The sequence below is a fragment of the Miscanthus floridulus genome, chromosome 11 (assembly GCF_019320115.1).
Source record: "Miscanthus floridulus cultivar M001 chromosome 11, ASM1932011v1, whole genome shotgun sequence".
NCBI classification, from domain to species: Eukaryota; Viridiplantae; Streptophyta; class Magnoliopsida; order Poales; family Poaceae; genus Miscanthus; species Miscanthus floridulus.
Window position 1 is genome coordinate 13,299,777 of NC_089590.1, and position 13,282 is coordinate 13,313,058.

General features: G+C 41.1%; 1 pseudogene; it reads right to left on the reverse strand.

The window, feature by feature from the left end:
* Positions 1 to 9,301: 9,301 nt before the first annotated feature.
* Positions 9,302 to 10,337, reverse strand: LOC136494735 (tubulin beta chain-like; annotated as a pseudogene).
* Between the last annotated feature and the right edge of the window lie 2,945 nt (positions 10,338 to 13,282).

Below are 13,282 nucleotides of genomic sequence, written 5' to 3' on the forward strand. Positions count from 1 at the left end.
CGGTTTTAAATCAGATTTTATTTATTTTTAAATTCGAAAATCAAGTTCCATCTATTTACAAAATTGCCATTATCTTCATTAGGCCATATCTTCTCTGTTTTAACTCCGATTTGACCCGTTCAAGTTACGTTAAGTTTGTAATTGAGTAATCTACATGTTCATCCTACTGTTAAATATATTTTCAACTTTTGAAATTCGAGGTTAGATTTAATCTATTATTTTATTAAAGAAAATCTTGTTTAATTCATAACTTTTTCGTTATAGCTCCGATTAGTGTGCTTTTCACGCCTGTGTTCGTAGCAACATGTAGAACATCTTTAAAACCTTTTTACTTGCTATTTATTATATTTGGTGTACTATTCTAATTTAGATCTATTGTTTGCTTCGTGTATGATTGCATGGATGCTTGTGTGGTGCTTTATGATCATGTCCAGTCGATGAGCTATACGTGTTGATCAAGGAGTTCCCTTGAAGTTTTGGACTTGAAGAAGGATTAGAGTTTAAGGCAAGTATAGCATGGGATCTTCCTTGTTGTCCTATACACCTTTAATCATTTAATTCATACATCATGTGTCTACCTTGGCAACCGTAGTAATCTTCCTAGCTATTTAATATCCTAGATTCCTTGTCACCTATGGGGTATTGCATTGGGTAGTATGGTGCTAGTGCTCTAACTAAAGTAATGATCTTGTAACTTGACTAATGGTATATGCAATAAACACTACAAAGATGCTTTTTAGCAACATGGAATCAGGAGGCTAGAGTATTGGGCTATTTTTATGGTGCTCTAGATTCCTCTCCCTAAGGACTTATCTATAAGTGATCATCCAGGACTTATAGTACAGCTATGAGGGCTACATGGCTCTGGCTTTAGCTAGTATGAGGACCTTTACTAGCTTGTTAGTGGTTACCGTTATTGGAATAAGAATGGCTTGCCGAATCAGGTATAGTGCGGCCTCTGTCCCCTTGTGTATAGGTTGCGCGTCATTATGCCATCGGGAAGGGGGCTCTACATCTATTTGCCGAGTGAATCTAATGGCCCTAACTTGTTAGATGAACCTTTGAAAGGCTTCATAGTGAACCCTGCCGACCTTCCTTAGATGTGGATCAAGAGATTAGCTACCTCAGGCGAAAGGGTAAATCACGACTCACAATGAAAGTGTACAACCTCCGTAGAGTGTAAAACTGGTATATCAGTCGTGCTCATGGTCACGAGTGGCCTTGGAACATTTACAGAATAGATGATCACTAATGGTTAATGAGGATGAACACAGATGATACTGATAATAAAGATGCTCACTATTGATTACTATTTATACTATTCATTATTCATGTTTACCTGATCATGTGTTTATATGGGCTTATGATAAACTTGTTGCTACTCCTATGCTAAAATTGTGAAAATTAAAAGCTAATCATAGTTAAACCAGTGTCAGCCTTTTGAGCCTCATGAACCCCATGTTATATTTGTTGAGTACAACATGTACTTATGCTTGCATTGCTTTTTAAATCTTTGGAAAAATCCTGGATGGGTACTAGATTGCTAGAGTTTGGAGGAATTAGGCTTGTGATCAACAAGTCAGTTGTCCCTATAGAATTGGAGTCTTCACTAGAAGATCGGTGTTGTCTTTCCGCTGTTTGTTATCTAAGGTTATATCCTTTATACTAAGTACGTTATATATTGTGCATTGTCTATTGATATTACCCTTATTTGTAGCTATATGTGAGATTTAACTTCATGGGCTCACATATGGAGTGTATCTGGTTTTGTCCTTAAAACCGGGTGCTATAGGGTACTCAATTTACATCTCATTTTTAGCGGCAAGTACATAGTTCATTGGGAACAAAGTTGAATTTCAGTACAACATATCATCCTAAGATATATGGGCCAACAGAGAGGATTAATCAGATATTAGAGGACATGTTGAGAGCTTGTGCATTGCAGTATGGTACAAGTTGGGACAAGAGTTTTCCTTATGCAGAGTTCTCATATAACAATAGTTATCAGAAGAGTCTCAAGATGGCACCTTTCGAACCTTTGTATGGGCGAAGATGTAGAACCCCGTTGTTTTGGAATCAAACGGGAGAAACTCAAGTGTTCGGACCAGATGTTTTAAGAGAAAGCAGAAGAGCAAGTAAGGATGATTAGAGATAACTTCAGAGTGGCTCAGTCTCGACAGAAGAGTTATGTTGACACTTGGAGAAGGGAATTGGTTTTCGAAGTAGGGGATTATGTTTACTTAAAAGTGTTACCAATGAGAAGTGTGAGAAGGTTTAACATGAAAATAAAGTTAGCACCAAGGTATATTGGACCTTTCAAGATTTTAGAGAGACGTGGAGAAGTAGCTTATCAGTTGGAATTGCCTGAGAGTTTATCAGGTGTACACGATGTGTTCCATAGTGTCTCAATTAAAAAAGTGTTTGTGAGTACCTAAGGAGCAGATACCGTTAGAAGAGCTTATAGTTAATGAAGATCTTAGTTATGAGGACTATCTGGTAAAGATTTTAGAGACGGCAGAAAGAGTTACATGGAGCCGAGTTATAAAGATGTGTAAGGTTCAGTGGAATCGGTATATAGAAGATGAGGCTACTTGGAAAAGAGAAGACGATCTAAGGGAAACATACCCATAGCTTTTTGAGTAAGCATCGTTCGAATCTTGAGGACGAGATTCATTTTAATGGGGTAGAATTATAACACCCTAAAATTTGCATGGTTTTAAAATAGGAGGAAATGATTTAATTATACATTTTTGTGAGCATTTAAATTTAGGAAAATAATAACTTTGTTAAAAATAAAATCAAATATAGGTCTACATACATATATTGCATCCATGCTATAGCATTTTATTTTGTAATGCTTTGGTTTGACTGGAATTTGCAAAGGAATTTGAATTTGAGTTAAAATTGGATTTAAAAATGTGTTAAGAAAATAGAAAAGGGGTTTTAGTATTTTTCTTCTCCCCTCTCTTGATTTCGGCCCGAGCAGCTCATTCTGCTCGGCCTGGTTCTACGCACGGCTGTTTCTTCTCCCCTCGCTTGGCCTAGTCGCGGCCTAGCTAGCCATGCAGCTACGCCCGCATTCTCCCCTCTCTCCTCTCGCTGATGGCCTAGCCCCACATGTCAGCCGCATCATCTTCCTCCTCGCACGTGACCGGGCTGGACATGACGGCCGCCGAGAGTCCGCGCCGCCCATGGCCCCTCCTTGCCTTGTGCCCCAAGCCACTCCCAGCCATAAATACCGAATGCCCGCATTGTGCCGCTCCCATCCCAAGCTTCGATGCCACCTCGCCTCATCCCGAGCTCACAGCGCCACCGCTAGCCCTAGCCGCCACCGCCGAGAACAATCCACCGAAGCCGTGCGCTGCTTCCATCTTCTCTGCACCTTGGTAAGTTACCTAGACGAGCTTGCCTTGCTCTCCTCTAGCTTCTGGTGTGCCTGGTTTGCTATTTCATGGTCTATAGATCGTATTCCATGAGCGCCGCCCGTCTCTGGCCATGGCACCATCGTGGAGCTCGCCACCATCCTCGCCGACCATTTCCCCTCCCCTTTGATCTAATCAGTGCCGTCTGATTCTGATCCAACGGTCCAGATCTCAAGATACCCCTTCGCCTGTCGTTTAGCCAAAAGGCCCTTATAATTATTTGGATCTCAACCTGCCATCCCTGCAATTTTGTTAAAGAGCCCATGTGTTTTTTTGTTTTCATGTCCGCAGTCCCTGGTTCGGTTTAAAGTCCAATTTTATTTATTTAAATTTTCAAAAATTAAGTTCAACTATTTACAATTTTGCCACTAATCTTGTTTTAGCCATAAAATCTCTGTTTTTACTCCGATTTGATCCGTTCAAGTTACGTTAGGTTCATAATTGAGTAATCTACATGTTCATACTACTATTAAGTATATTTTCAAATTTTAAAATTTGAGGTTAGATTTAATCTATTATTTTACTAAAGGAAATCTTGTTTAATACATAACTTCTTCGTTTTAGTTTCGATTTTTGTGATCTTCGCGTCTGTGTGTTCGTAGCGAGACATAGATTCATTTTACAAACTTTTCATCTTGATTTTATGCTATTAGTGTACTATTCTAATCTATAGCATTTGTTTGCTATGCATGATTTCTTCTGAATGCTTGTATGTTGCTGTGATTATCGAGTATAGATGGTGAGCAATTCATGGGTGAACAAGAGTACTACTTTGACAAGAAGGATTAGCTTTATTCAAGGCAAGTATAGCATGGGATTATTGTTGTTTCCTATCTACTTTAATGCATTAAATTCATGTTGCATGTGTCACCTTGATAGGAATTCCCTAGAATTGAACTTATACCTTGTCTTCTATGGGATATGCATTGGGTAGCTTTGCTAGTGCTCAACTAAACCATGATCTTGTAACTTGACTAATGGTAAATGCAATAAACATTAAAATATGACTTTTTAGCATCATGGAACCAAGAGGGCTAGAGCATTGGGCCTTTCTTAGGGTGCTCTGGTTTCTCTCCATAAGGACTCATCTTTAAGTGGCAACCCAAGACTTATAATACAACCATGAGGACCACATGGCTCTGGTCTTAGTCTAGTACCTTGCTCTTTCTAGTATGTAGCAGCTTACCGACAGGGCAACAGGGGCATACCAGGCTTGTATGGGCCTCATCCCTAGGGTGTGTACTATGCTACGAGTATTAGTGCCATTTCTGGAGATGACTCCATAACACTTGGGAGATGGAATCCTTAGCGGCTACTCCTTATTAGAACAACTGGGGAAAAGCTTCGTCCTGTACCCTGCCTGCTCACCTTGGAAGTGTAATGGGAGTAATTAACCCAGGCATAGGGGCAACACGACTCATGGTGAAAGTGTACAACCTCTGTAGAGTGTAAAACTAGTATATCAGCCTTGTTCACGGTCACGAGTGGCCTTGGAACATTTACGGAATAGATGACCACTAAGAATTATCCGTTTATGCTATTCATTATTCATGTTTACATTGATCATGTGTTTTACTTTGGGATTGAAACAACTTGTTGCTGCTCTTATGCTAAAATTGTGACAATTAAAAGCTAAATGCTGTTAAACCTGTGTCAAGCCTTTTGAGCCTCATGAACCCCATGTTACACTTGTTGAGTACGACACGTACTTACGCTTGTTTATTTTAATTATTTGGATAAAAATCTCAGATGGGTAACATATGGCTATGGTAATGATGACTTTCCTGAGGATTACTAGACTTGTGGTCAACCAATTGACGTCCCTATGATATAGAGCTTCCACGAGAGATTTTTCTTTATACTTCCGCTATATTTATGTGAAGACTATGTCTTATTATTCATGATGTAATAAACACTTGTGATGATACTATTTATAATTTGTCAGCTTATGTGTATGACTGATCTCTGAGCACACATAAGATTTTGCATCCCATTTTATCCTTAAAATAGGGTGTTACATCCATACATAGATTCTTGTGCATGGTTGATACTGAGTGCCCTGACATATGAATCCTTCATCATGGCTTATTCTCATTGTTGTGGGTGATCCTTCGGTACTGATCAACTGAGAGGTCATGGTGGGAATCTGTGGTAGTGGCAGTCATCGGGGTATAGGCTGTAGCGGTGTCTGACATATTAGTGTTTGTGCTTTCGGAGTTATTGTTCACACCGTTTACGTTGCTAGATGCCTGACCTGACAAATTGCTAACTGAAGGATTCAGTCCACTAGTGGCTAGCTTCATTTGTTCTTTTAGACCTTTGCGGGAAAGTGCTTCATGCCTCATGTATGCTCCACCCTCAACGTCATTGCAAGAGAATAGAACTACCATGCAAAGAGCCATAAGAATGGTATATGCTTTCATCATTTTTGCCCACTGAATACACATATACATATATTTCGTAAGAATGATCTAAACACATGTAGTTGAAGTGAAATGAAGAAGTGCTATGATGAGATATAATTTTAACCCAACATTCAAATAAAACTGTGCTACAAAGAATAGCAGCCGGTGAACAAAACTAGACAGCAGATGATAGCAACAATTGCTATAGAAACATTTAACAACCTATAGTGCCAAATTGAAGCATATATACGTGTACACTATTACAAAATTACAAGTCCAATTGGGTTGTTTAATTATCTAGCAGTAAACATAAGTGTTTACGATACACATTTAACATGTCACTTTGAATACTTTGGTGAATTATTTCCAATCGATTATTGGACATAGTTATGTCCTTTGCAATAAAATTATCAATTCATTTACACTTTTAGATACCTAGTTAACATACTCAGAACACAGCTGATCTGTAAATAATTGATGCATACTGATTTGCCATTTTTTTATTACTCCACCAATAAACTTTCTTTTGTTTCCAACAAACACACCAATTCATTATTACTAGTTCATAATTTTCAAGTGAATACATCCAATAAAAAAATAGTCATAAGAATATGAATAAGTGCTATATAGCTAAAATCTAATGGGAAAGGGAGGCCAAAAAACAATATGAGACATGTTACACAGCTAAGACCTTAGACAATGAAGAAGATTATGTCAATTACATATGATATCAGATAAGCTAGGGAAGAAGTTGTGAGCCTATACATTTTTGAAGTACCATGCCAGCTTCGGACTGCATATTTACTATAGCACCCGGTTTTAAGAACCAAACCAGATACACACTATATATGAGCCTAGAAAGTCAAATCTCACATATAGCTACAAATAAAGGTAATATCAATGGACAACGCTTAATATATAACATACTTAGTATAAATGATATAACCTTAGACAGCAAACAACGGAAAGACAACTCCGATCTTCGAGTGAAAACTCCAATTCCATAGGGACAACTGACTGGTTGATCACAAGCCTAATTCCTCCACACTACGTAGAAAGGCGGTTCCCAGACCGCCCCTACGAATTGATTTGTAGGGGCGGTTGGTACTATAGCTGCCCCTACAAATCGATTTAAAATCGATTTGTAGGGGCGGTTGGTACTATAGCTGCCCCTACAAATCGATTTATAGGGGTGGTCTAGGAACACCAGCCGCCCCTACAATTCGATTTGTAGGGGCGGTTACAGTACCAACCGCCTCTACAAATCATTTTTCCGCCAAAAAAAATTTAAATTTACAATTCAAATTGAACCATGTGAAACTTCATCACAATAAAGATGATTAAATGAGCAAATGCATTAGACTCTGTACAAACTGTTTACAAGGCATCAAGCAACCTAAAATAATGAAGACAGGCCCAGATAACAATGTTTGCGTTAGGCTATGTACAAACTATTTACAAGCATGCTAAACCAGGTTTGTACTCACTTTATCTTGGATGAATGGATTTGCTGAGTTCCTTAAGAGATAGTTGATAATAACAGCCTTCTTTGAAAGAATTGCTTTGTGAATCGCTGGCAAGCCATCCTAAGGAAACCAGCAAAAGGTCCAATAAAAAATAATGATCTAAAAAACAAAGAAGCCATATAGCTATTTTATAGTCAGGCAGTGGCAATTACCTTATCAAGCGCATTTATGTCCACATTATGTTTTAAAAGACTCTCCAATAGATAGAAATCTCCAGATGCAGCAAGGGTGTGAAGCGGAAGCCATTTACTCTGCAAGGAATAGATACTCGCATTACACCAGAAACTAAACTTGAAATAACAAAGATCATCATAGACAAGTGAAGATACTCGCATTACACCGAAATATAGAAAATACTTTACATCTTAATGAGTTGATCATCAAGATAAACTATCACTTTGAAGAGAATCACGATATTTGTGTGAACTATCTGTAAGTCTTGTGCACATGATGTATCTAAATCTTCATGGATCAAAGATCTGCATCCTCATAGGAAAGAGTATGGAAAGGAAGAGAGAGGATAGTGTGCATTGGGGCATAGAAAATGCTAGAGGGAAGGGAAAGGGCATGGATTCGAATATATACTGTACATATCAAAGATCTGCTGTGGATTTGGCTGATGCAACCTACATCCTTCACCATGGCCAAGATCGGAGGAGCAAAACTGGGAGATCACGTACCAATGGTGGCGGCCGAGCCAAGTGGAGTTGGCACTACACAAATGGAATGATTTTTCAGTTAAGAGAAGGCTAGCAGCAAATGATATATGCCTGTCAAATTACCTAAATTTACAACAATAGTGTTTGCTTTATGGGACTAACTGGAAAAATAATCAGGCACGCCCCACGCTAATAATTCAGCCAACATTATGTGATATGAATCTACTCAAGAATGTCAACTCAGGAAACGAAATGTTTCTGTAGCAAAGCAAGAGCTAGATGACATGTATGTCATATTTTACCTGCAACACAAGATCTGTCTGTTGTTGTTCCCTTCACTGTTAGGTATATCTGCATCAAGTAAAGCAAATAAGAAAACAAAGACATGGAAATATTAGACTGATCCTTGTGATGCCATTTGGTTTGCTCCAAAGCCAACCAAACCAAGCAACAAGTTATATGAGCAATTATAGGATAAACTGAATGAAGGGAGCTAGTTCAATGGATTTGTTGGGCACTAGCTCGTTCAATCAGCACAATCTATCAACAATGGACATGGAAAAAACTCGTTCAGTGAGTTCACTAAAACTGGAGTTTAACTACTACAAAGTCTTGTATTCACATTTCAGAAGGCACCATATGCAAAGTTGCAGACAGAACTTTTCAAAGGCTCTCCTAGGTTCAAAGTTCAACCACCACAATACAACAATGTCCAGTCTATATGTCTCACTTGTACCATTGCATGACTATTTTTACAAGAAATCAACCCACTTGACAAAGTACGCTAGCTTACATTGTGAAACTTGAATAACAGCAAATAGCCAATAAACATGTTAGCAAAACACAGTAAAAAACTAGTTTGCTTGTGCTTCCAGACAAAGAAATGAGCGTTATGCACATCATAACACTTCCTGAGGTTACAACCCATATGTTTATTATTAACAGGTTTTCCAGCATCATTTTGTAGCTGATCATTTACATGTATATAACAAGAAGAATGGAAAATGTGTACTGGAGACATACAAGATAGAAGTGCCAGACCATGACAGCAAATAATCAATAAACATGTTAGCAAAACACAATGAACAACTAGTCTGCGTGTGCTGCATTCCAGACAAAAAGAAATAAGCACTATACATATCATAACACTTCCACGAGTTACAACCCACATATATTTATATCAATAATAAATGTTGATGGCATAAAGCATATACAGATAAATCATTGCATCATCAATTTGTGAAATACAAGCAAACAGAATGTTATACTATCAACCAGAACATGCCAAATAAATATCAACAACAGAAACTAATAGGATAGAAATGCAAAAATGGAATGTGTAACGTCAAGCAAAAGATCATTCAGCACTTACAGGTTGGTGTAGCAAGCTTGAGCGTGCGGAAGCAGATGTCATAGAGAGCCTCGTTATCGAGCACCATGCACTCATCTGCGTTCTCAACAAGCTGGTGAACTGAGAGCGCGGTGTTGTAGGGCTCCACGACAGTATCAGACACCTTGGGCGACGGGAAGACAGAGAATGTCAACATCATGCGGTCAGGGTACTCCTCCCTGATCTTGGAGATGAGCAGGGTGCCCATTCCTGAACCAGTACCTCCTCCCAGCGAGTGGCAGACCTAGAACCCTGCAGTATTAAGGGAGAACAATGCATCATAATGGATCAGTAAGGCTATCAGGCGTCTAGCGCAACGACCACTGAGAGGTATGAGAATTCTATGACAAAATCTGGTCAATTCATCGAAAATGTCACAAACCGCTTAGATCTAGGCGAAATCGATCAGATCTACAGGCACAACACAAGTGCAATGACTCATAAACCCTAGATCCAGAAGGGCTCGTGTCTCCATAACCCCGGAGAGGAAAGGGGCAAAAACATGAGATTCGGTGGGATAGATCAGATAGACAAGACATACCTTGGAGGCAGTCGCAGTTCTCGGCCTCCTTGCGGACGACGTTGAGCACGGAGTCGATGAGCTCTGTGCCCTCGGTGTAGTGGCCCTTGGCCCAGTTGTTGTCGGCGCCGGACTGGCCGAAGACAAAGTTGTCGGGGCAGAAGATCTGGCCGAAGGGCCCTCAGCGCACGGAGTCCATGGTGACGGGCTCGAGGTCCATGAGGACGACGCGCGGGACGTAGCATCCACCGCTGGCTTCATTGTAGTAGACGTTGATGCGCTCAAGCTGGAGGTCGGAGTCGCCGACGTACTTGCCAGTGTGGTCGATGTCGTGCTCATCGCAGATCACCTCCCAGAACTTGGCCTCGATCTTGTTCCCACACTGCCCGCCTTGGATGTGGAGGATCTTTGTCATGTCGATGGGTCGGTGGGGGGGCTGGCTAGGGTTCTGGTGAGGCGAGGCGGTGGGGTTTGGTTGGGCGGATTGGGGGAGGCTGAGCGCGGAGACGGTGGACTAGCGGAGGAGTGTGTGTGAAGAGGGGAGAGAGGGGTGGGGAGAGAAGGCTCTATGTGGTGGAGGAAGGCTCTGTGCGAAGGGGGTACTTCGGATAAACGACCGCAGTTCGCACAGTAGGGGCGGTTCGTGATTGAGTCGCCCCTACAAATAGACATACCAGGGGCGGCTGGTGATTGAGCCGCCCCTACAAATTCGACCCATTTGTAGGGGCGTCTCATATCACCAGCCGCCCCTACTGTTCTAATTTTAGGGGTGGCTGGTCTCGTGGCTCTCGAACACGCCACTGTAGGGGCGGCTCCATCACCAGCCGCCCCCACAAAAAATTTGTCCCATTGCTAAAAATCATTTTTCACGTAGTGCCAAACTCTAGCAATCTGGTACCCATCCAGGATTTTTATCCAAATAATTGAACAATAAAGCAAGCGTAAGTACATATCGTACTCAACAAATATAACATGAGGTTCATGAGGCTCAAAAGGCTGACACTGGTTTAACTGCAATTAGCTTTTATTGAGTCATGATCTTAGCAATAGGGTGGCAACAAAGTTATCATAAGCCCATAAACACATGATCAGGTAAATATGAATAATAAATAGCATAAATAGTAATCATTAGTGAGCATCATCATCATCAATATCATCAGTGTTCATCATCTATTCTGTATGGGTCCAAGGTCGCTCGTGACTGTGAGCATGGCTGATATACTAGTTTTACACTCTATAGAGATTGTACACTTTCACAGTGAGTCGTGATTTACCCTTTTGCTCAAGGTGGCCAACCTCTTGACCTACTACCAAGGAAGGTCGGCAGGGTTTACTATGAAGCCTTTCAAAGGTTCGTCTAACAAGTTAGGGCCATTTGATTCACTCGACAAACAGATATAGGAACCCCCTGTTGAATGGCACAATTCAATCATGGCTATACACATAAGAGTAGAGGTTGTCCTATACCCGATTCGGTAAGCCATTCTTACGCTAATAAGGGTAACCACTAACAAGCTAGAAAAGGTCCTTGTACTGAGCTAAAGCTAGAGCCATGTAGCACTAACAGCTATACTGTAAGTCCCGGATGTTCGCTTATAGATAAGTCCTTAGGGAGAGGAATCTAGAGCACCATAAAGCAGCCCAATGCTCTGGCCCCCTTGATTCCATGTTGCTAAAAAGCATCTTTTAATGTTTATTGCATATTCCATTAGTAACATTACAAGATCATGGTTGTAGTTGAGCACTAGCATCATATTACCCAATGCAATAACCCAAAGGTGTCAAGGAACAAGGTACAAGATACTAGGAAAACCTTAGTGGTAATCAAGGTAGACACATGAAGCATGAATTAAATGATTAAAGGTGTATAGGACAACAAGGAAGATCCCATGCTATACTTGCCTTAAACTTAGATCCTTCTTCTATTGATTCGTAGCCTCCAAAGAACTACTTCTTGATCACCACGTAAAGCTCACCGATTGGACAAGATCATATAGCACCACACAAGCATCCAAACAAACATGCATACAAACAAAACTATATTATAACAGTACTCCAATCAATGAAAAGGTTTTAAAACGAATCTATGTCTCGCTATGAACACACAGATGCAAGGATCATGAAAATCGGATCTAAAACATGAAAGTTACGAATTAAACAAGATCTTATGTAGAAAATTAATAGTTTAAATCTAGATTAAACCACAAAATTTAAAAGTCGAAAACATGATTAATAGTAGCATTAACATGTAGATTACTTCACTACGAATCTAGCGCAACTCGAATGGATCGAATCGGAGTTAAAACGAAGATTTTATAGCTAAAACAAGGCTATGGCATTGTTGTAAATACATGGATCTAAATTTCAAATTAAAATACACAAGATGGGATTTTAAATCTGGGTCGGAGACTGTGGGTACTATTTTTGAAAAGGACAGGAGTGAAAATAGAAGAAAAGGACCTTCTTTTAAATACTTTTGAACACAGGTGGATGGCCGGTTGATTTCAAATAAGTAGAGGGGCTCTTTTGAAAATCCGCCAGGCTAACCGTGTCCACGCTGAGGTAGCGCCATGTGGCGGCTTGTGGTTGGGTGGCCTACTGTGGATCGGCTGAGGTCAAATGTGCCTGGCTGGTGCACCAAGTCCACAACACAGCATGGACCGAAGGGGTACTGATTTAATGGGATCTAATCTCGGCCGTTGGTTTTGAAGTGGACGACTGGGGTGACCTGACGTCGGGTTGGTCGTTGGAGCAGGGCTAGGAATGGCGGGGCCATGGCCGGGGAGAGCTTGGCCTTGCCAGAGTCTCGTCGGAACAATGATTCCATCCATCATTGGCCAAAAGTAGAACACGGGAAGGGAGCAGAGGCGCAAGCGAACTCTATCTAGGGTTCGGTGAAAGCCACGCAACCACAGAGACGGTGCGGTGCTCAAATTGGTGGCTTGGGAGGTCCAACGAAGCACTGGCGATGGTGTAAAGCCAGCAGAGAGAAAGAGAGGGCAAACACGAGCACTTGGGGCCTCCTTACCAGATCCCAAAGGCCTAAAAATAGCGCTGGACGACGGCGAAGCGGCAGAACGATGAGACGAGCACGACGGCATCGACTTTCTTCTCGGTGAGATCCAAATAGCGGTGCTGGCGCTAAACAAGGGTGGCTAGGCATGCTAGGGTTTGGGATAGGGGTGCGGTATGGCTTAGGGCTGCCTTTTATGGGGCCAAGTTGCGTAGGGCGCATGCCAAAGCGGTGGGTTCATAGCGGAGGTGGAGTTGGCATTGGGTTAGTGATGTAGACTAGGCCCGATCTTCCGAAAGGTATGATAGCGTCGATTGGTGGAAACTCGATGTTCATGATCTAGGCTT